Below are 25,129 nucleotides of genomic sequence, written 5' to 3'. Positions count from 1 at the left end.
ACCAAAGAGTTCAAAGAGTACAAGTGTACTATTTTTTAATTCATGTAATGAACAGCCTGACACGTATTTCGAGTGTAGCTCTTCCTCTGAGGCTGTTGGAGTTAATGTAACAAACCATTATGTAAAGTTGTACATCATAATTAACATCACCATTCAGGATAATGGGCCAGGTTTAGGAGGGCATACAGGGTTACAACATAGTGTATGATCAGCAAGTACACAGTTATCCGACATGGATAAAAAACCGGCCACTGGAGTGTTTGTGACAAGGCCCGTGGCGGTGTTAGGAGGCCGCCATCTTGAGGGGTTCAAAATACGAGCGCATTGCTCCTAATCCAGTTAAGGAGTTAAGCCTGCCACTCATTGAGGGAACTGAGGTATAATGGCATTGATTCTAATATAAATAAAAGCCAGAAGGTACTGGAATTAAACAATATTCGAATGTGCAATAGAGTTGAATTGAGGAAAGGGTGAAACCTGACAGACATATGGAAGCCACTGCAGATATTGGCTTATATTGATAGTATCACATCTAGGAAATTGCGTTAGCCTTAAAAAAGACCATAGTCATTGCCACAGAGCTCGCCACGAGTGCCTAACCACGTCAACTGAAAATCCCGTGCTGCATGTAACTAAAACCTTCATGGGCAGCAAAAGACCCTTGCAATTCGGTCGTGTCAATTCACACACCAGTTCAGTACTCACACAATAGTTTTTCTTGACCTTAATATCGCTGTATCCAAGGATGGCTTCCAGACTAGAACATACCGGAAACCAAAAGGATAATGAAAGTAATTTAATTATGCTTTACAATTAATGCAATAAGACTCCGGATGTTGTAGAGAGTGCACTTTTTGCGTATGTATTATTTTTCTTTTTTAGTTATGCTTTCACTCCGGATTAGGAGCACTTGCCTTATATACCTTACACATTTGGTAAGTGCACATGGTTGACATTTAGGTTGAGGTATTGTTGTTTACCGTCTCGCGATGGTTCAGTTTTGACTCATTAATACTTTTTATCCTTTCTGTTCACTACATAGTGGTTCAATTTGGACAAGAGTGCGTGGTAAATATGCTTTTCTTTGGCACTTGCTATTAGGATATTGACTAATTGTTTTTGCACAGACCTATCCCACGACTGCCTATCTACGAATCTGGTTAACTGTAGGTTTTTGTTATATTTCTCTCTTTTTTCTTTATATTTGGACTACCTTGATGCCATTTCCAGACTGGGTAAAATGAATATCTGCCTATTGATTTTCACATGTATGCTAAATGGATACTTTTGCAAAAAGCATCTTTATATACAATCTTTTCAATGGCGGTATCCATGTCTGATAACTGTGTACTTGCTGATCATACACTATGTTGTAACCCCGTAGGCCCTCCTAAACCTGGCCCATTATCCTGAATGGCGATGTTAATTATCATGTACAACTTTACATAATGGTTTGTTACATTAACTCCAACAGCCTCAGAGGAAGAGCTACGCTCGAAACACGTGTCAGGCTGTTCATTGCATGAATTAATAAATTGTACACTTGTACTCTTTGAACTCTTTGGTGTGGCGTAGTTTGACTGTTTACATTTTTTCTAACTAACCTTTACTGTTGGGTGCTGGGCAAGGCACTCACATACTAACAGTTGACTGCTGCCGCACATCTCTCTTAGAATTCACAGTGATAGCGCTGGCATCATTTGGCATTTTTGCCCAATTCTCTTTGCTTTTGAATATAACCATGGGATTCAAGACATTACAGGGAATCAGTTGATTCCTTGGCTTTTTTCTAGGCTACCCCTTGTTGCAACTGATGTGGTAATGGAGTTGAAGGATATAAACAGAAAGGAGTATGAAAGTGTGAATAGCTTTGATAGCTAGGTTTGGGAAGACCCCTTCCCAGTATCTTAAGAGGTTTAGAACCCTCAAAAAGACTGACTGTACCCCTTGGGCTACCTAGGTGTGTGAATGCTTGAAGAACTTAGACGGCTAGGTAAAAAGTTACAGAGTCAACACCTTTGAAGGAATGAGGAATCTGTTTATGTTGGAAACCATTTCTGATGCCTGCTCTCCTGAGCTGAGACAGCACTTGGCTGACTCTAAGGAATTAGATCCAAAAAAATTAGCTAGAGCAGCTGACTCACGGGTAGCCAACAGGGACACTCATAAGGATTCTGAGGCAACTCCCAAAAAGGTTGAGGCGAAGAAGCACAAAGGTGAGAACACAGATAAATCTAAATCCATCCAACCAGAAGAGGCCCCCAAACATAACCAGGGTAAGCCACATGGGAAACCAAAGCGGTCTAGTGAATCCTCTCGTGCCCAACCAGAGGGAGGTCATCAGAAACCCCCATTCCAGTGAGCATTTGGTAAATGCTATGTCTCTGGGTCAACTAACCATGTGAAAGGAGATCCCAGATGCAAGGGTAAACCTGCAGGGATCAGCACTGCCTCCTTAGCCTTCTCCCCAGAGGAAGAAGTAGTAGAAATGGCTAGTGCCCGCTTTCAACTATTTGCTGAAGCACCCTTGCATCTTCAGGCCACTGTATCCTTAGAATCCATGGGTCTGGGTAAGAAACAGAATACAGATGTGTACAACTCCATTCCAGAGAACTATAGAGGGTATTACACGGACAGTGTTCTTGTCAATGGCCAGGATACTCCTGCCAGGAGAGACACTGGGTCCAGCAGAACAGTAGTGGATGAAATCTTTTTCAAGCCTGAGGATGTTGCTAAGGCACCCAAAATTCCCACTAAATTCTCTGGAGGCCCTGTCCAGTTGGTTCCAATTCTACCAGCTCTCATTCAGTGTAATAATATGACAGCGAGGATTCCTGTCAGTGTCCAGAATGAGGTGCCTGCGAGAGTCCTCTTGGGGAATAATTTAAAAACTCTAGGAGTAGTATGCAGTACCCCCCGCCCTCCCAGTGAGAAGAAACAGAACCAAACCAAATTGGCTAGAGAGGTAACCTTAGGAGACCCCTCTGAGCCTGTGGGAACCTCTACAGAGACCCCCACTGTAAGCCCTTGGGTTAGTAAGTTGGCCTCTAACCAAGGCAAATCTGAGGGTAGTATAGTAGGGAAATGGGAGCCCCAACCAAGCTCTATCATTGCCCATCCAATTGTAAAGTCCTTGACCCCCCCCCTGCTTCTGAAGAAGAGGTGGATAGAGAAATTGGACCACACTCTAGGCCCGTGATAACTGGTAATTCTCAAAGTTGGTGGAAGACCAGAAACAATAGGTCTAAGGCTAAACACCTTAAGACTGTTGGATATTCTATTGAAGACTCCAGTGTAAATCCTAGTGTTAGGAGGGAAACTTCTATGCCAGGTAAAACCAGATCTCAGAGGAAGTGAAAGCATGTACCTTGCTTGACCACAGCTCCTCCAACCAAGATGCCTGAGACCCAACCTGCTCTGGAGAGAGAGGTGGTGAGGAACCACAGAGGCCCCTCTAGATCTAAGGGATTCCTTTCTAAGGACCCCTTGAAAAAGCCTATTGTAGGTTCGGAGTTTGTTACAACTTCTGAGGGACTGTTAGATCAGATCCCCTATACCTTAAAGAAGAGAGATGCACCACGACAGGTTTGTAGGTCATATAGCTTACAACTGAAAACCTCTGATAAAAAGTATCATAGCAAGGGTTACAAAAGGTTGCTGGTGTCCTCTGCAGGCCATTTAACTGACTTGCAATAGGAGATCTATCCTGGTGGGGACTAGATCCTCTTGTTCCTTAGTCTGGGGGGGACGAGTGTTAGGGAGAATTCTTACCTAAGTGGTTAATTCCCTCTACCTTAGAGCCCTCCAGTTCTTTTGCTATATTTTGGGACTTTCATAATTTCATTTTCAGTGTGTTTTACTTTTGTGTTCTTTGGGTATGGACTTTTAACACAACTCCATAGGCAGCATCTTTTTCAGTGTGTCACACAGCACCCTCAGTTCAGTGACACCGGGGTGTCTTTCAGACTCCCCAAGGTTTAAATACCTTCTCTGGGACTGATTACTGTCTCCCAGAGCATGTAAAGTTAAATTGACTTTACTAGTCTCTTTAAATTTACAGACCCAGCACACACTATCTTCCTATAGAGTGCTGGAGGGGTTCCCTAGCATCCCCTGAGTCAAAACACTCATGTAACAGTCAAATGTTACCCATTCATACCGTAAATGGCTGGTGGCAGTGGTTTAGATCAAACTACCATGATTTTTCCCGACCGCGAACAACGGTAGCTAAAAATCGGGTCAGCCATGTTTTTCAATATGGCGCCCCAAGACCTATCTGTATAAAATAGACTGTGGTCAACTTTTTACGCCATTTCTTATAAGAAAGGTCTTTCTTGTGTTTGTCCCTGTGCGCCAAACCAGGTTTGGTCCCTTTGTTCATTGGTCTTTGGCGGGCTTCAGTGCTGAAGCCCTCCTCTGGCATCTGAGTGTCTGGTGTGGACAGGATGTGAGGGAGGTGCCCAAAACTCCCTGTGCTTAGTCTCCTAGGAGACCTGAATGCACTCTGGCGTGATTGGCCGGCTGGCTGTCCGGCAAGGTCAGCCAACCTGCTGTGTGATCGACAGCCAGGCTGGAATGAATGGGGAAAAACTGTTTAAAAGCAGGTCTCTGGGACTTGGAAAGCAGAGTCGACCACTGGAACGAAAGATCCGAAGACAAGCTGAAGGAAGAGGACTGCTGCAACTCCTGGACGACCGGTAAAGCTCTGCTGCAGGTCCGAATTGCCTGAAACTCCATCGGCAGAGAAGACCTTCAAGGTTAACTTTTTCACTTGAGTTTGGTGGGAACAACCAACTCGCAAGCCACCTGGACACCGTCCCCATCCTGGTCGAATTTTCTTCAGAGTGCTGTTGAAAACCGGATAGCCAGGGGGAAGGAAACCAGCTTGTGGACTTTAAAGCACTCACACCTTAAACCAACGTTTTGCCAAGCTTGTGGCCTCATCCCTGGGCAATGCAGGAACCTCCACATGTCCTCCTTTTTTATCCTCACGACTGAAGCTCAGGAACAGCGAGATCTGCTCGAACTGCCAGGAACAACTGCCTCAGCTACAGCTCTTCTTCAATCTTAAGGTACTGTGCAAACGCGGTCTGGACATTTTTTTGGCCACAGTGAAAGTTTGTGAAACTTTACCAACTTCGAAGGTTTGTCCTTCCCTAAATATTCGCCTGACCAGATTCTTCTAAGATCCGTGGCAAAGACTTAACCGTTTACTACCAGAACTGTGTAATCCTATTCAAAGACCATGAACCATTGACTTTGGCCCAGGCCTATGAACTGAATTGCTGGTTGTAGTTTACTGAAACCCTTTGCCCTGCCTATGAAAGTCTTTGTGCTGTTGATTCTTATAACCTTGTCTTTTTACCCCTTTTTAAAGTATCTGAAGTGCCATTTTGCTCCCACTTCAGGGGAGTTGAACTTGTTCAGTAACTTATTGGCTGTGTATTTGTAGTATATTAGTAGATGCTATTGAGCTGCTCTGGCTAGTGCAAAGTTTTGAAACTGACTGTGTAAATAAATATATATTCTTTTTCCAAGAAACCTTGAGTAAGTGTTTATTTGAATCACTGTATTTGTTGGTCCTGTGTGTAACTTGTTCCACTGCTCACTCAACTCTTGAGATAACTCTGTCTGCTCAGCCACTGCTACCACATAACTGTGTAGTACAGGCTTGTACCAAAGGGGAAATTGTACTGACACTTGTAGTCTTAATTGCATGTAGTGTTCTCCAAGGGTACTGCATGTGATTCTGCCTAACAGTAAGGGAACCTTAGGCACTGGCTCTGAACTGTATCACCTTGCATTGAAGAAAGGTAATTTTGAGACTTTTCATGGAACTTACTAATTCTTGGGGAAGGTTAGCTGAAAGAAAGCTACGAGCAGGATGAAACTCAGAACTTTAAGTTGAACACTATTTCTTTTTACTTTGAAATCCCTGCAGATTGTTTAACTTTAGTTGTGAGGGCAAGAATAGATTTTAGACACAGACAGACCTTTAAGTTGAACTCTTTGAGTCAGACTTTCCTTAGTTTCGTTCAGGTAGGGAAATCACACCTTAGCATAGGGCAAGTTAGACCTTCAACCATCCTGACATTTAAGTTAATAAATATCGCTTGTTTGATCCTTAAGTCTGTTGTCTGTGTCTTGCTTCGTGAGGCCTTCACAGTATATACGTATAATGTATTCATGCTTGTATGTGAGAGGTTATGCCAATGTAACTGAGTGTCTGAATATGTGTGCCTATGAATGAGAGTGAAGTGTGTATGTTATTAGTGTAAACGATGTGTGAATGTGTATAATGTATGCATCTTAACGGGCAGGGTGTAGGTGGGTTGTCTAATTGAGGGGTGTCAACACCAAAAGGAATCCTGAATATTGTTACAGGCCTACACTCTTGCAGCCAGTATGGACATTCTTCTTTACACAGGTGCTGCATTGTTACAGGCATTATGGGCAGGCAATGTTTGCAATACCTTGTGTATATATTGGTACAATTAAGCTTTAGTGACACACCTTTTATTATTTTTGCCCTAGGGAGGACATTTTGCATATTACTTTGGTCCTGTTGAAGACATTTGTAGCTTGTTATGCTCAAATGCATTGGCACATCAACATAGTGACCTATCAATCAGCCGAGTTCTTGCTCAATTCATAAAGGACTTCTAATGCTACAAACTGGGAAGTTGTCATAGTTGACCAACCTAAATCTTGTTCAATTCCAAAAGAGCCCATAATTGCACAAATAGAGAAGTTGGCCTAGTATTTATTTAATCTATGTTGGACTCACAATTTCATTATTCTAATAACTCTGCAATGCCTTTCATTAGTTGTTTAATGTATTGCTTGTTATACTATGGGCCTCATTACACGTTGTGCGGTAAGGGATTAACGATACCGGTAAGGGAATACCGGTATCGTTAAATCCCCATGCCAATTACGACCCAGATTACCGCTGATAGCGGCTAGTTCCCGGGCGCGCGACCCTTCATCCCGTAAATAGCGCCATACCGCTAATAGCACACCATCACAAGCCATGTGGACATGCAAATAGCGGCATGGTAAAGCCCCAAAAAACCCTTACCGGCAGGGAGCTAATACCGGCATCGCGAACCACCCGTTAATAGAACTGAGCAGTGTTCCCACCTTCTACAGGTGGACACAATCAGCACAGGTGGAGGCAATGGAGAATGTGGCAGCACAAAAGGAGCACACCACACCCCTTCACACACCCCTTCCCACACCAAGATGTTTTCAATACTAGCAGCATTAGATGGGCTGGAGGATATGATTGCAGTGCAGCAGCAACAACAGGCAGCACAGAGGAGACGCAGGAGGAGGAGGAGGAGGGCAAGACAGGCGCAGCAAGTACCACCAGGGCACCTAGTAATACCACAGAAGCAGCCACCAATCCCCAAGATCCAAGCCAGTCCATTTAACCTAACCCCTGAGCAGATACACACCCTGTACCGTCTGAACCGGGATACCATCACCAGCATCGTGGACATGATACATGACGGCATTGTGAGCCTCATAGACATCAGAAATGCCATCCCCCCTCTACTGAAGGTGGTGACCGTGCTCCACTTCCTGGCCACAGGCACCTATCAGCATACAGTGGGGCAGATGCATGGCATCTCACAACCAGTATTCTCACGCACGCTGAACCTGGTACTCGATGCCCTCCTGAAGCATGCACCTGAACACATAATCATGCCATGGACTGCCCAGGAGATCGCAAACACCAAAGTTGTCTTCTATTCGCTGGCAGGCATCCCAAGTTGCATTGGGGCCATCGACTGTACCCATGTGGAATTGGTGGTCCCACATCACAATGAAGTAGTCTACCGAAACAGGAAGCAATTCCACTCCATCAATGTCCAAATGGTATGTGACGCTAACAAGATAATCACACATTGTTGTGCCCGATTTCCCGGATCAACCCATGATTGCATGGTCCTGCGGAACTCAACCATACCACGCTACATGGAGCGACAAGCCGGACAACGTTCGTGGCTACTTGGTGAGTAGCAGGTCAAGCACATGGCAGTGTGATTGGGGGTGGAGAGATACATACTCCAACGGGGTGTGATGGGGGGAGAGATACATACTCCAACTGGGTGTAATGGGGGGGAGAGATACATACTCCAACTGGGTGTGATGGGGGGGAGAGATACATAATCCAACTGGGTGTGATGGGGGGAGAGATACATACTCCAACTGAGTGTGATGGGGAGAGATACATACTCCAACTGGGTGTGATGGGGGGGAGATGCATACTCCAACTGGGTGTAGCCTGTCGTCCGTAGGACAAATGGACATAGAGATGTACGCCAATGTCCATCAGGGAAGGCTGCAATGTACTTGAGAAGAACCCACATGCAATTATAAGCTATACAACATAGAGAACAATCCAGGTCTACGAATATTACACATCCATCCACATCCACATTGCACATCATGCCACACCACATAATAAACAAATCAACAACATGGCATCAAGATGGTAATACAGTATTAGCGCAGCACAATATCAATACAGAAATGTGCCCATGAATGCATGCAAAGGGATCACCCCTAGCCATAGCATTGAACCACACACCTATAGCACCAGTGAAGTGATGCTACATAGCATGGCAACATCAATGTCGGAATGGCAGTACACTAGCAGTGTGGTACCGAATATACCTGGGCTCAGGGACACCTAAGACATGGCCTCACCCAGGACATATCAATTGCTGTCGGAGGCATGAATCGGGTATGTTCACTTGCAGGGTCAAGCACATTTTTGCACATTGCAGTCACACACATCGTCTGCATGCATGCTAGTAGTCGTGGATTTCAATCAGAATGCAAAGGTGATTTGTGTGACATGTACATGCTGCTCCAGAGGTGAATAGTAACAGGTCCCCATTCTTCCCCCCATATAGGCGATGCCGGCTATCCCCTGAAGAGGTGGCTCCTTGTCCCTGTACGGAACCCACAGAACCGGCACGAAGAGGACTACAATCGTACACATACCCATACCCGTGTCGTGATTGAGCAGACATTTGGCCTTTTGACGACACGGTTTAGGTGCATAAGCAGGTTGGGTGGCGCTCTCCTGTACGGCCATGAGAAGGTGGCCAAGATGACCATGGCATGTGTCATGCTGCACAATATGTGTATCAGACGGAATGTGCCACTGCGCCCTGACGTTCAAATGCAACCACCTGATGAGGACGGAGGTGACGGGGATGCAGGTCATGCAAGAGGCGATGGGCAGGAGGGACGTGATGTGAGACAGCATCTGATCAACCAAATTTTCTGAGTAACATGGTTTCACTCTGTACTATGGATATGGGTAGTAATGCACTGGTGTCTGTGTAGAAACGCACAATGGACCCTGTCACCAATAAAGTACACATACACAATGAAGAAGTCCAAGCCTGTGTTTTGATTAATCACCAGTGTATTAAGGAATTTTAAGATGTATAAGTGCATGTCCCCAACCATCCCACCACCCTTCCCCCCTCCCCCCACAACAGTCCCGAAACACCCTTCCCCCATCCCCCCACAACAGTCCCGAAATACCCTTCCCCCTCCCCCCACAACAGTCCCGAAACACCCTTCCTCCCCTCCCCCCACAACAGTCCCTTATGTGTCTGGCACAATGTTGTTGTCCAGCTGCACACGTGGAAGGTTGACCCTGCAGTCCCTATTCCCCATTGCCACCACCAGCATTAGGAGGCTGGGTTGACGTGCGCCTGGTGGTGCGCGTGGAGCGGTGGAGGGGGCTTGTCTGCCTCGATCTGGCGGATGATGATGTGGATGTCTGTCCCGGTGGTGGTGATGGGAACTGGCGGTCCATCGCGTCCGCTATCCGCGTGAGGACCTGCCTGAGTTGGCAAATCTCCCCATACAGCCTGTTGGTGCAGGCTTCAATCGCCTGCCTTGAGTGCCTAGCAGTCTCTGTTATCTCCCCCCTGAGACGGGCAGCCTCTTCCACATGTTGCACAACCAGCACAGTCATGTCCTCTTGGCGCTGCCTGATGCTGGCCAGGTCAAGAGCACTGTGACGTTCCCGTGGTTTGGCTGCTGCGCCTTCCTCTGCAACCAGGACATCTGGTGAAGCCACCGGTGGGCTACTGGACCCTCCCATGTTGTCCTCCCAGACTGGCCATGGACACTGGACCCAGGTGTTTGCTGTAGAGTTGCCTCAGGGGTTCTGGGGCGGTTTGGGGGGTGCATTTCCATACGGAAATCTATTCGGTCCTCCACATCTGAGAGCGGCGCTGTGGCTGCCGCCTCACCTGTGGAACTTGTGGCAGCAGAGGGTGGGCCCTCCGTGGCTGGAATCTGTGGTGGGGGGTTCACTTCTGAAGGTGGGGCAGTTGTTGCTGGTGTGGACAGCGGTATGGTAGCAGTGGCGCTCCGCTGATGTTTGGCACTCTGCATGGGAACTCTTCTCCCTTTGCCCCTTGATGTAGTGGGGGTGTCTCCTGTGTCCTTGGTTTTTTCATGGCAGGGGGTTCCAGAGTTGCAGTGCCAGGTTCTTTACTGTCTGTATGTGAGCCTGTCGGGGACAAAGAGGGGGATGGCATTGGTGACGGTTCAATGTACTTCATGCAGAATACATTATTCATGCAGTTGTGAGCATTGGGTCTTCATTGGTAGGGATGCAGGTGATGTGTTTGTTGAGTGGGTCATCCATGTATGGTTCTGTGCGGCACTTGTCTCTGGTGATGCGTGCATGGTTTGGGTTTGGCACTGACATGGCCAGGGTTGTATGCATGTATGGATGTTTGCGCATCCATGAGGTGAATCTGGGCTCACATTTGGGGGGGACCTCAACATTCACAGTGCATACTTTCATGTGTACACTCACCTCCATCTGATGTAGTTGCCACCCCATGCTCCATGCTCCCAACTCCCTCAATCGATTCAACACTGATCATGTTGTGCAGGTCTCCTCCCACTCCTTTAATTTTAGAGGCGAATCGGCTCCACCTCCTGTGGCCATTTTGCGGTTCGCAGACAGGATGCTGCAGACTCAGAGGCGCAGGTCATCCCACCGCTTTCTGCACTCCCGAACAGTGCGGGTGGTGGTGCCCACTGCACTCACTTTCAGGGCAACCTCTGCCCAGATAGCTTTCTTGCGGATCAGGGTCTCCCGCCACATGTCGTTCACAAATACCACATCGTTATTCACTGCAAGGGTCTCAGTGAGCATTGTTAGCTCCTTGTTGGTGAACTTCTCCTTGCGCTGGTGGTCGGTTGTTTTTTTAATAGCCTTAGGCATGGCGAGGGTGAGGGTATCCTTGTGGCTTTCTAATAGCAAAGTTCTCAAAACAGGTCCAGGGGGCAGAGGATGGCAATGGATTGTGTTTTTAAAGATGGCGCTCCTTCCCGTTCCTGTGCGATGACGCTATTTCCGGTTCCGATATGTAACGGTGACCGCTAATTGCGGTGACCCCTAATTGCGATGGCCGCTATTAGTGGTGACCGTTGTTTGCATGTTGCGGGAGGTCAGAAGTGCTATCAGCGCTTTCATCGGTGCCGCTAAGGGTCTTTTTGGTGTCATTACCGGCATAGCGCTATGCTCGTGTCCGCGTACTCGTAATGGTACGCTATTAGTGCCCTCTTGCCAAGGCGGACACGTTAATAGCGCCATGCCAGTAAATTACGATTTTTAGCGCACAACGTGTAATGAGGCCCTATGTATTGTATATATGCCCAGATATTGTTAGACCATTGTACTTTTTCATACACATAAGATTAAATCTACAATGTTGATGACATGGTATCTGCCAGGTCCTCTAATTGATAAATAATGTATTCCGAGAATTAATGAATATCTGTTAACCTTGTCTTACATTTACCTTTTAAAATGGTGGTTATGTAAGTTTGTTTCTAGTAGCAACATTTACAGCTGTTAAATTATGGGCAAAGTCAACATTAACAATCCAATTTTATAGGCAGACAAGGGGGAAAACCGAGTTATAGAAGAAAACTTGACACTTTTATGTTACCCTTCATTATAGAAGAAAAGTTGACACTTTTATGTTACCCTTCGCCTCATGTTGCACACAGTGGGCCTCATTACGAGGTGGGTGGTAAGGGATTACCGGCACCGGTAAGGGCACCGGTGCCGGTAATCCCTTACCACCCTACTACGAGTTCCCTTTGCGGGTCCTTCCTTAACGCCTGGTTTTACCAGGTTTTACCAGGCGTTAAGGACGGGACCCGCAAAGGGATACCGGGGTCAATAACGGTACCGCAATTTGCGGTACAGTTATTGCCGCCTTCCCATTGAGCCCTATGGGGGCTCAAATGGGAATGGCTCTGGTGAATGGGGAATTACCAGTCCCACTGACCTTGGAATGGACCGGTAATGGCTCCATCCGCCAGACTGAAGTCTGAGCGATTTTGGAGGCAGCCATGGTGCTAATAGCAACATGGCTACATCCAACCTCGTAATGAGGCCGTGTCCCTAACCTGTGCAACTTGCAATGAAGAGTAATCACAGCACGGTTGCAGCGACTTGTAATTACGCTTCTCATTTACCAACTACATTTACAGCTCCAAATTGTACCTGCTCACAAGTAGCTGCAATTTGGAACTATAAAAGAGGCCTTCCACACAGGTGGGTCAAATCATATCCGAAATCCTTCCAAGAAACCACAACATGACAGAAAGCAACAAAAACAGCAATTAGGGTGCTCGGACAGCACATAAAAAGCTGATGCACTACAGCCTCACTTTTACACCACCATGGAAAGGGCAGAAGAATGTTTGCAACACCTCAGCCAGCTAATGATGCTGCTAGATGCTAGGCCAGCACAGTAGCCCATCAACCCGCCCCCGGGCTCCCAACAGGAAGCCCCTCCACAGCCAGCCCATCGGGCTGCCCCCAGAGTCCTCCCCCAGGTAGCCTACCAGGCTGCTCTCCACGCTACCCATGGGCAGCCTATTAGCTTGCACCCCAAATCCACCTGGAGGCAGCACATCAACCTGCTCCCATAGACCTCTCTGCTGGCAGCACATCAGTCTGCCTCTCAGGCACCAGAGGCAGCTCATCCGCCTGCCCCAAGCCTCTCTGTATGCATCACATCAGCCTGCCACACAGGCTCCATAATAGGCAGCACATCAGGCTACCACCCAGTGCCACAAAGTATTGTGGGGCTTGAGACGGGGGGAAGGGGTGTTTATACATGATGTCTTACAGCAACAGGTTTCGGGAAGAGATTCAGCTTTTCTGCTGTTCTTTTCCTGGCTAGTGTAAATCTTTCTATGGCCTTCAACACAGTAAATAGATCATTGCTTTGGGCAAAATAGAAGGCATGGAAGAGCCCTGAAGGGATGCTGAATTTCTTGATTCATCTTCTTCAAGACACTGTGGCACAAGTAAGACTAAATCAACAAGGTACTGCAACAAAGGAGTTACTACCGTTTAATAGTCTGTGGGGGGTGTGTTCTTGCCCCCTGCCTGTTTAATTTGTACATTGCTGATGTCAATGATTCCTTACAAGACACATCTTTGATATCCCCTGGCATAAGCCTGATAAACATTTTAAGTTTAGCCTATGCCGACACCATTATTTTAATGCATCATACCCAGATAGGTCTCCAACACCTCATGAATGCGATCCATTCATATAACAAATGATATGATTTGAAAGTAAATCCAACAAAGACCACCATTATTAGATTTTCTAAATCTTTGAAGAAAAGGATGGGTCATACTTGACAATTGGACTTGCAACAAATTGTACCGACCAATGAAATAATATACTTAGACTTCAAGGTTAGAACTTCACCAAGCAAAAATGAAATGTATATTAACCTAAAGAACAAGGTGTTTACACTGTGCTCCCAAATTAAAAAAAACTAAACAGAATATACAGTAGGCTTTTAATAGTTCCTTTGATCACATTCTACAAAGGTAAGGTTATACCTTTACTTTTATATGACTTGGAGGTGTGCCACCAAACAACCACATTAGAACTGTCCAACATAGACAGTCTACTAGGGACAAAGTTCTGTCTTTACCTAATTGTGTTTCAATGAGTGCTCTGTGATTTGAGCTGGGCTTGGAATCACTGTAATGCTGGCATGGCTGGAAACGGCTCTAGGCTATACAAACTACTGTTGAACCCCCCAGAAAAGTCCTATTGTATGATCCAAAAATTAAACCTGTGGCCCAGTACAAAGACATTTATGATGCTATATTGGATTCATTGAGTTTGACACTCTCTAGTTTAAAAATCGATCACTTAACTGTAAAGAGAATACTCTTCGAATCTGACTGGTGTGAAACCATTACGAGAGCATGTAATCATAAACAGTTAATAGTTCTCCTAATAGTACAGAAAAGGCTTGCAAAATTATCCCACATAACTTAATGCAATTTCCCAATGATTTCTGAAGAAATCAGTTTTTGCATTACTTTTAAATCTCTTTCTAACTAAGGAAATTATTAGTATACATAGTAATGAAACATTGTCAGCTCTTTGCTTACGCTGTAATATTGTGGGGACAATTGAATCTCAACATCATCTTTTGGTGCAATGTCCTGTTCTGAGCTTCTTACACAGCACTATTTTGTAATATATTTTTGCAGTCTGTGCTAAATTTGATCTGTTGTAATTTAAAAGGCGTCCCTTAAAGGGCAATTTCATGGGACGGAAAGAGGACGATGGAATACGGGAGGAAAAGACATAAGAATTAAACATATAACAAAGGGAATTAAAATAAAAAGCAACATATATATATATATATATATATATATTGGAGGGAGTGCAGCTTCTAAAGGAACTCGACCTCGTGGTCCGTGTTTGCTTTTCTACTTTATATATATATATATATATAATAATATAAATTTATTTTATTTTTAGAAAAAAGTGGGGGAACTGCCACTTAAAACAAGAAATAAAAATTACAGGTAATCAGGTATTCAGCTATTAACTTCTACCATTCCTCAAATGTAGCACCTTATTTGACCACCCATTCAAGACATCATGTACACATGACTTGCATAATGGAAAGATCGGGAGTTGGTAAAACAGGAGCCTGTGCAGTTGACACTACTGCTGAAGTTGATTATGCACAACCACAGGTCACAGCTACAGTAAAGAAATAAGACGACATATAAGCAAAATAAGACTGCAGCCCAGTATGTCCAGACCATATCATGCAATTTCCCATACACATCATCTAGTCATTCCAGAAGATTTCCACCAAATAATTTATCATAATTGATGTTCCCAAGCTTCATATCTCACATGCTTTTTTAGTTTTTCAGTTCTGGAATGCTGCAGAGTCTTCAAACAAATAAAAACATTATTAGTACCCCAGGATGAAGTGAATGAAGACTTCCGGCAGTTACATTGCATAAGAAAGAAAAAATCCTGCGAAGGCCTCTTGCTCATCCAAGTGGTACTGATGAACAAACAGCACATCTGTAGACATTTCATGAAAAGCCTCCTCTCTGAACGTCTCTACCATTTCTAATAACTCTTCAAAAAGAGTGATCCAGTGTATGGGCCAGACCATCTTGTCCAATTTCCAATACGCATAATACACATCATTCAAGAAGACTCGCTCCCAATGATTTATCATGATTAATGTGCCCAAGCTTTGAGACAGAACATTTGAAGTCCCACAGTGTAGCACTTTGTTGCAGAATGTGCAAAGTGCCTCCTCTGCCTCTTTCATGGAACAGTGTTTATTAACTTTAGAGAAGCACCAACTTTCAGCAGTGCTATTTATTTGAGTTGCCTTCTTCCTCAGTGGCAATGAATTCAGAAACCAAATGATAACATCATCACTGCGGGTACTCTTGTGATCAGACATGTTGGAATGTCGAACCAGAAAGGAATATATAAAACAATAAAAATGACAACTTGAAAAAGACAATAGGCCTCATAGGCGGTCCAGAAACAAGGGTGCCGGTATGCTCACTGGCACCCTTGTTTCTAAACTGGCATATTACAGGACTGCTTACCGGAGTCGCTGTGCCTGACAGATCTGACCCTGCCGGGCACAGCAGCCATGGTAGGCAGACCTATCACTACTGGAGCACCGTCACAGTTAGCAACAGTGCTGGTGCTTCTGTGTCCCCACTCCCATAGAGTCCTATGCGACTCTATGGGAATAGGGATTAACACATTTTCCGGCGGCTGACTTCCCAGATGCCTGACTCGTAAAGAGCCAGTGGCACGGGAAGTCAAGTGCTGGTAAAATGTTACGGGACCATTGGCAACTCACCGGTAGCACCTGCAGGGTTACCACCAGACCCGTAATGGGGCTCAATGGGCCTCATGACAAGTTTGCCAGTCTGGAAACAAGGGTGATGGTACGCTCACCAGCACCCTAATGTCCGAACCAGCAAACTACATGTTTGCCCGCTGGATCCACTGTGCCCAACAGGTCTGACCCTGCAAGGTGCAGCAGTCACAATAGGCAAACCCTTCACGGAAGCACTGTCACCGTTAGCACTGGTGCTGATGCTTCAATGTCCCCACTCCCATAGAGTCCTATCAGACTCCATGGAAATGGGGTTTAACCCATTAACCGGCGCCAGACTTCCCGGCTGCCAGACTCTTAATGAGCCAGTGGCACCAGGAAGTCAGGCAGAGGTACATTTTTATGGGTCCAGTGGCAACCCGCGGGTAGCACCGGCAGGGTTAATGCTGGACCCGTAATGAGTCCCCATGCCTCAAAACATAAAAAAGGGGATATTAGAAGGGCTAAGTCTTACAGTTTTTTTGCACAATAATAGACATATTCAAATGGAGATGGACCACCAGATTTAATGGTAAAATTGAGACATCCCAGACAAATGTTAATTAAGCAGTTTCAGTATTCATGGGGGACCACAACCAATTATGGATTTTGAACAACAACATACAGTTCTACATGACCAATTTCTATAGGCAACTAACTGATGAAGGAAATGCAGTGTTCCTTGATAACACCAAAACAGTACACCTGATTTACTAAAGTTCTACACTCAGTGTTCTCCCAAACAGTCCTTTTAAGGACTACTTATCATAGAAAAATACACAAATACAAAAAATAATAACAAAAAAACATTTTTTATTAAACCCGCGGATATAGTTCATTGGGCCTCATTCAAAGTTTGGCAGTAGCCTTGACGGTAAAACCAGCAGGTTTCCGCCAAACTTCTGAACATCTCCGGTGCCCGTGACTGGGCAATTACCGGGTCATTATGGCCCTGCTGGTCCTAGTAATTGCCCATTCGCGGGCGCCGGAACGGAATGCTCCCCGTTCACATTTGAGCTCCGTAGGGCTCAATGGGAATGGAGAGGTCGGATGCACCGGCATCATTATAAACTGTGCCGTGCATCAGACATGCTGTGCTCACGGGTGCCTCTCTGCCCGCCAGTTCAGACCTGGCGGGCAGAAAGGCACCCGCGAGCACAACTCGTAGTTTGCTGGTCCGTGAACTACAGTACCTGCAAGCTTACTAGTACCGTAATTCCTGGACCGGCAAACTTATAATGAGGCCCATTGACTTTTATCATAGCCACGGTTACAAAAAGTTAGTTGAGAACGAGACTGACTTTAACTTTTATACTACTATAGAACTTGAATAATCAGTACAGAACAACAATCCTCATGTATTGAAATAACTGACACATAATAAAAAATATGTAACAATAAACTAGGTAGGCTAACATTCCACAGCCACACAATATAAAACCATAATTGAAAATACACACCATAAAATATATTCTATTGTGCATCTAAAACTACACAACTCTTCCATTTGACATTCATTTTGTTATACAATTTTCTTCTATTTCTCTAAAAAGTCTCACATGCTCAAAAGTCTGAAAACACACATCCAAAATAAAAAAGACTCTCTACTATCTACTAAGTCTCTAACCATGGCCTTTGGCTATGGCCAGGGATGTTTCAACCCGACAAGAGTATACCTAAACAAAGAACTTTCAAAAAAATATAAAAAACTGACACCCCAAACTATATAGCAGTACATACCAAACTACACATAACTGCGGCTATCTGTAGTCATTTGAAGCCTCAAATATAGCCGCAAATATCATCAAAACGGGAGAACTAAAATTGCTTCCATGCCCTCACCAATTGCCCCCTTCATCTGTGCCAGCCTCCCCCACTCCCCAGATGGCCTCCTCACCTCCTCTACCCTCTCCCTTTCACCCCAGAACACACACTGCTTCTGTGACGCAGTTTGCATCGAGATGTCGGCAATTTGCGGCTATAGCCGAGGCTACGGAAGGCTTCTTGCTGCAAACTCGGTCCCTATGCCCCCTCCAACTCCCAAATTTCGCTCAGTGCCCTCTGACCATCCCCCCATCTCTAGCCTGATGACATGTGTATGTTTTTTCGACCTACAAATAGCTTTTTACTGCATTTCCTTTTCCCATAACCTTGGCTATAGTCACGATTATCTCTCGCATCGAGTGAAAAACAAGATGGCGGTCGTTTCATTTCTGAAAACCACGCTCTTGCAATGCACCGTGGGAGACATAACTATACATTTTGTGGGGACGGAGCACCTCCTTCTCCGTCCAATTTCAAAATAACCACTGCACGGAATAACCCCAAACCACAAAAGGATCGCGAGTCAGCGCTTCAAGCCCAAGTTTTTTCGAACCTGGTCCAAATCCATCCAGCGGTTTTGGCTGTGCACTTTGGCATATATTTACCATTTTTATCTATGGGAAAATGAATGGGAAGAAGGCCGCACTTTTGGAGAAAAAAAAATATTTTTGACGCTTTCATTTTTTAACAAATCTTTATGAAACTTTGCAGTGGGGTGAGGCCCGCAGATTTATCATCAATTTCGAAATTCTGGCCAAATCTGTTACTCAAAACTAAGGTTATTAAAAATAAAATTCTGAGGGGTTACTATGCATTTCCAACTCACCTTAACTATATATATATATATATATATATATATATATATATATATATATATATATATATATCTTGCCCACTCTGTCTCTGTCTGTCTCTCTCTCTCTCTCTCACACTCACTCTCTCTCTCTCTCTCTCTCCATTTCCCTTTCTCTCACTCTATGTATCTCTCTCATTAGGCGAGAGTCAACTTGTCAGATGCACATTTGCTAGATCCACACCAGTCACTGGTGTCTGCAATGTGACCAAGGAAAAAACACAGATATCTTTGGAGGGGAGCAGGTGGATTGGGTTTTATATTTTATGGCTAGGAGTAAAATGAGAGCAGCACTGGCAGATGTAACCCCAAGGTGGCGATTGCCTGTTTTTTGGACTCATACATTGGGATTGCCTGTGAACTACAAAAATGTTGACATCATACTGAGGGTACATTTACCGTATGAGGGGGGTTCAAAATAGGATTTGCGGACGTTGCTTGGTTTCCGACAGTACTTGGAAGGGTCCAGACGACACGACTTTAGTTTTTCCAGCTGTGCTTATTTTCCATGTTGTGTTTATCAGTAGTGTGTGTGCAATCAATGGCCAATGTTGGTGCTCACATAAGAAACATATAATTGGTTTTAATCTGAGAATTACCCTTTGCAAGAAAGAAGGGCATTTTGAGAGAGACAGTGGGTGTGAATCCTCAGTAAAATAACCCATTAAATAAGGACATGTTTAAATTGTACTAAAGCAAACTTGCAAACTGTCTGTTTGTAGAATTGTGCAATGCTTTTTTTCTAGTTATTACTTCCAGTATACATAAGATTATTACAGCTGTTTAACTGAGCAAATCACAATATTAAAGACCCAGAATAACCATACAAATTAGTTTCTGATAAAAGGTTATCATTCCAAGATAATAAGTTTAATATTACTCAATGAGAACAAGCGCCAAAGCCTGGCACTTGTTCTCATTGAGTAATATTAAACTTATTATAAGGAGCAGTATTTGGCTTTTCGCCGTTACGCTCTTTTGAGATGCGACAAGAACAAAACCAGAACAATAATGAGGCAACTATTATTGGAAGAGTTGCTGAGCAGACCAGTCCAAAGAAAAAAAGCCCCTAGTTTGCTTTAACCTATCATTCCAAGATAGACAATCTGTTGTACTCTTTCAAAAATCCTGCATAAGAAAAACGGAATGGGACAAATAGGACCAATTAGGGTTGCTGGCTGCTTTGAATAAATTCCAAGAGCAGTTTAGTAACATAGCAATGAGCAACCCTTATAATAATTTTTAAATATGTATGTAAAAACGGGTCTGAATGCTTGAATCTCTAAGTGCACAGTGCATAATGGCTTGGTGCTCATTTGATTTTTCATAACAATCACCATAATTTTAAAATGTATTTATCCTTAAACCATGTGTACTCATTTGGGTTGCCTAATAATTTGAAAGTATGGATATGATGTCTGACACATTTATTAATGCACTGGGGCACAGAGGGCCTACTAAAGCCAGACTTTGGAAAGAAGGGGATCAGAGAGGTGATGTGGCATTGTGTACATTGCTGGTCTCCAATGCACAAACATCCACAGACAAATATGTGCATATATAGGTTGCTAGATGGTGGACAACCTCTGACAGCCCTAGAGATCAGACCAAATCAAGTTTTCAGCATAACCAATGAGTATGCAATTAACCATTCATTCATATCAATGACATGCAATACATCTGATGAATATTTTTAATCGAAATGGTTACTTCTCAATTGGTTTTAGAGCTGGTACGCATTAATTGCAGCAAAACATATTTCTCAAGTGCACTTTTGTTTAGCAAATTCTAAAGGAACAATAGCAACTACATTCTACATAATTTGCTGTGCTGCTTGATTGCCACTCATATCCAGTAGGTGCATACTCCACTGTTGTTTTTCTTTCACAAGACCATTGTCAAATGAACACAACAGGTTTTAATGCATAATAGTGTCCTTTATATCAACTATGAACATAATTCAGAATGAGCAGATTCAGTGCAATGGACTGAATTACCACTTAAGGCCGGATCCCAAAAATGTCTTGTTCCAGTTCCCACCTGAATGAAGTAAAAGGATGCATGTGCTAGTGGGAGAACTCGTAAACAGTTCACTCCACTCCACTTCAGCAAAAGCCTTTGCAAAGGCATTGTTTGTCAACCCACAACATTTCTGGCGCAGAGACATGGCATGGAAGCAGCAGACACTCCATGCTTCTCTAAGGGATGTGCCCCAGGATGCACCTAGCTCTGCAACAGTTTCCACAGTGCCTGTCCTGTGGCAGGGTAGGCGCATGGGGAAGAGCAGCTCTCAGTAGACCCCTGTGTGCATTTTACTGCACCTGAAAGGAATATGTATGCAAATCAAGAGCATTTATATAACTTTCTTACCACTTATGTCCCTGAAACAATGGTCGAAAGGTAAACAAATCATTGAGGGTGATTGGCCCTTTGAGTGATCACTGCCATCGCACGCTATCACACATGATAACTAACCCCGACTAACCCCAACCCTCTTCTCATGTTGACTCTGGGAGCCAATGCATATGCCAGTGGTTGGATGCTGGGTTCCTTATGCTTCTAAGCACTGTATTAAAAGGTATCATTATTACCCACTTAATGGCTATCCATTTATGGGCATCGGAACGTTGAGTTACCCTTGCCAGGATTCATATTTGCAAAGTTCATGATTGCCCCTTGCCAGAGCTAAGCACTTAAGCTATTCACCAGAACATGCTTCACTGTGCCGGTAAATCTAAGGGGCTGATTCATGGAATTATTTGCGCCGAAAAATGGGGATTTGTGCGCCATTCTGCCCGCAAATCCCTGTTTAACAAATGGGGATTTGCGGGCAGAATGGCGCACAAATCCCCGTTTTTCGGTGCAAATAATTCCATGAATCAGCCCCTAAGATAGTAAGCCCAACCACGCACCTATACATACAGGGACGTCATTAATGTGTCGCCAAAGATCTCCCTTGCGACCTCTGTGGTCTCCCTTGCGACCTGTAAGAAAAAAAAAAGAACACTTTTTTTTTTTTTGTGTGTAATGCAAGCTCCTGGGCTGTGGCCAGCACCATGTGGCTCTTTACTTCTGGAGTGGCTGTGACTTTCTTGTTCAGGCCCCAAAAAGAAGAAAAAAAAGAGCAGGAGTGCCGCAAGTCTAACACTTTCAGCACTGAGCCTAAATAAGAAAGAATAGGAATACCAAATAAAGTGTCTTTCTGGAATTCTATACAATAATTGCTAGATTCATTAAAGGTTTATTTCAGGCACACTTCAGGGGGTGAGTCACTGATTTAGTCTGTTCTTAAGCGCCTCAACTCAGCCTCTCGTCCTTCTGAGGTCGAGAAATGAGTACCAACACAGGTTGGGTGATATTTGGTGTATATGTTTTCTATATGAAGCGCTTAAGCGTAAGTGCTGTATAATAACACATCATTATCATTTGGTCATGGACGCCTGCTTGCATTCACAGTAATTTGGTAATATGGGCCTATACACACTGATCTTAATGATACATATGGCGATCCATTCTTGTATGAAATGTACATCACATTATAGTGATATCATAACCATATTTTTCGTAGTGTACAATGCTATGTGATGCCACTTCCTGTTTTGTCAACGGGTGAAAGGTTGTGTTCCATCACTTCCTGCAATATCACTTCAGGGTGGGGTCACTTCAGGGTGGGGTCAAATGACATCACTTCCTGTGATGTCATCAGGGGGTCAATGCTATGAGATGTCACTTCCGCTACCCCTGGCATTTTGGTGAAATGACGTCCGTGTATACAAATGTGCCTGCTTCCCTTTAAACACAATAGATGACAAAGTGTGGCATGCTCTGCTATCTATAAACAGGAAACTGGTTAACCCTACCTTCATATTTTTGCACTGACCTGGGCACACAGTATACACTTGTGGCGAGATTTATGACACTCTAAGCCCCAAAACTGGAGAGAGAAAACCATACAGTATCACAAAAGGCTTTTATTCTATTTGCTATATATTAGAACAGCCTTCTAGCAGACAAAATAACTTACAAAAGAAGTTAAAAAATAAATACCCTGTTATGATTGGGGGTTAGTATAAAGTGACTTAATCAATTACAACACAAAAGAAAAGACTTAAACTAATGTTCTGTACTACAGCCTATCTTCATAATGGCTGTATTCGAAACTCTACATAAATTCAGTTTTCGAAATACAGATCCACTTTTTAATTTTCTTGTGTTTTTCTGTGGGATGAACAAGAACCCCCCCAAAAAAGGGGAAACAGGTCTTGTTCTGGTCGACACGTGTTTTGGCCCTTTACCCGTGATGCACCTTCTCCCACGTGCTCACTTAGTTGATATTTACGGCTATCATCAGTACATGACAATTAATCTGTGCCAGAATGGATGCGTGAGGACCGCGTACATCACATATACTTTAAGAATTAAAACAAAATAACAATTAAAAAAATTCACTCTCCAAAGAATTCTAATAGTCTGGTGACTCAATTACCATATTACCAAGTGAAAAGTGTGCTGACCTGGACTTGTGGTGCAGGTAATAGGGGGATAGACAAAATTCAGGAGCAGACATATACACTTTTTTCTGCTACACTTTTTCTGGAGAAACAGCTATTTTCCCTAGTCAGGTAATCAAAAAAACAACTGTGTGCCACGTCGTCTCTTTTTATGCAGCTAAAGAAAAAAAACTAGATAGCACAATATTGTACTGATACTGACCTGCCATGACAATCATGTTTCATACTTCTACCAGATCACAATGACACATTCTTCTTACACTCGCTATGATGTCATCACAAAACCTATAACATATTGAACGGCTATTAGACAAAATGACAAGGTTCCACACTTCGTCAAACAGTGAATCTTAAAAGGTAACCCAGTTGTCAATCTCGTATGTCTTGTTGTCTCATAAATGCAGACACAAGCACTGTGAACAATGATGTTATCAGATTTTAACTTCTGGAAATTCAAAACTTGTACTAAAGAAAGTCTATGGGGTCATTACGAGGTAGGAGGTAGCCATGGTGCTATTAGCACCATGGCTACCCCCTTACCGCATACCGGGTCCGGGTTCTCGGAATGGGTACTTACCGGGTCATTCCAACCTTGGAGGATCCGGTAAGTCCCCATTCTGAGAACCATTCCCCATTCCCATTGAGCCCTCGCAGGGCTCAATGGGAATGGGGAAGTAGCTAATAACGGTACCGCAATTTGCGGTACCGTTATTAGCTCTGAAGTCCTTTAGCGGGTCCCGTCCTTAACATCTAGTCAGACCAGGCCCTATGTATGCAACATTACTTTCCACCCACGAATCTCCACATCTGTTATTGTGTTCCGTTTGGTTAAGTTAACCAGATAAGCAGGCACAACGAGACAAAAAGCATAGATGAATAAATTGATGCACGCCATTTTGTTGAAACATCAATAAACTTCTCTCATCTGGTGGGAAACAATCTGCAATTCCCTGCTGTAACTGTAGCACAAAGTAATGCTGACAACAGGACAGTACACAGAAAATGTGCCTTTGTGTATACATTCAAAACCAGCCTCAAAATCATGACAAGGCTTGGGAAATTAGGCTGGTGTCCATCTTGAATGTCTCTTGTTGTGCAAGTACGGTCAGTGCCAATGTGTTTGTTAAAGACAAACCGAAACACACTACAATTGCATTTGCAACTTTATCATACTAATGTGAGCCCATCTCCTGGGGGCTCCATATAATGAGTCGTGTTCGAGACCATGTTATATATACCACTGTAATGATACTGCATATACGTTTTCCCGTGTGAATCATCACCAATAAGGGTTCCACACTATATTAGACAAGCACTGTTGTGACGAAATACTCAAGCTCTAAAGTGCACTAGCCTGAGAACTAATCACAGGGAGAAATGATTCAATGAATTGGAATAAAAAACATTATTGGAGACTTTTTTTAGAGAAAGGACCAATTTATATCTATATATATAAAACAAAGTTGTGTTTGTGGGTTTTTTAGGTTTGTATGTGGCGTTCTTGGGGAATTAACTGCTCATGAACAGTGAGGTCTTGTGGCATGCATTTTGCATGGAATATTCTGTATTTCATTGCCAAATTAATGCAACTATTTCTGGCTCGATATGTCATCCCTTTCCCGAGATAATTAATTGTATTTCTTTTTCAGCTTTGTTTTTCGGCATTACGTTTTGTGAT

This window comes from Ambystoma mexicanum, chromosome 12 (assembly GCF_040938575.1).
Source record: "Ambystoma mexicanum isolate Mex_15411 chromosome 12, UKY_AmexF1_1, whole genome shotgun sequence".
Taxonomy (NCBI): domain Eukaryota; kingdom Metazoa; phylum Chordata; class Amphibia; order Caudata; family Ambystomatidae; genus Ambystoma; species Ambystoma mexicanum.
Note: the sequence above shows the minus strand (reverse complement) of the source record.